This window comes from Bison bison, unplaced genomic scaffold (assembly GCF_000754665.1).
Source record: "Bison bison bison isolate TAMUID 2011002044 unplaced genomic scaffold, Bison_UMD1.0 scf7180017864230, whole genome shotgun sequence".
NCBI lineage: Eukaryota > Metazoa > Chordata > Mammalia > Artiodactyla > Bovidae > Bison > Bison bison.
In genome coordinates, this window is record NW_011494802.1 from 413,681 (window position 1) to 414,031 (window position 351).

Below are 351 nucleotides of genomic sequence, written 5' to 3' on the forward strand. Positions count from 1 at the left end.
TGCACTCATCTCAGTTCAGTTCAGTTGCTCAGTCGTGTCCGTCTCTTTGCTACCCCATGAATCGCAGCACGCCAGGCCTCCCTGTCCATCACCAACTCCAGGAGTTCACTCAAACTCATGTCCATCCAGTCGGTGAACCATCCAGCCATCTCATCCTCTATCGTTCTCTTCTCCTCCTGCCCCCAATCCCTGCCAGCATCGGAGTCCTTTCCAATGAGTCAACTCTTCGCATGAGGTGGCCAAAGTACTGGAGTTTCAGCTTTAGCGTCATTCCTTCCAAAGAAATCCCAGGGCTGATCTTCAGAATGGAGTGGTTGGATCTCCTTGCAGTCCAAGGGACTCTCAAGAGTC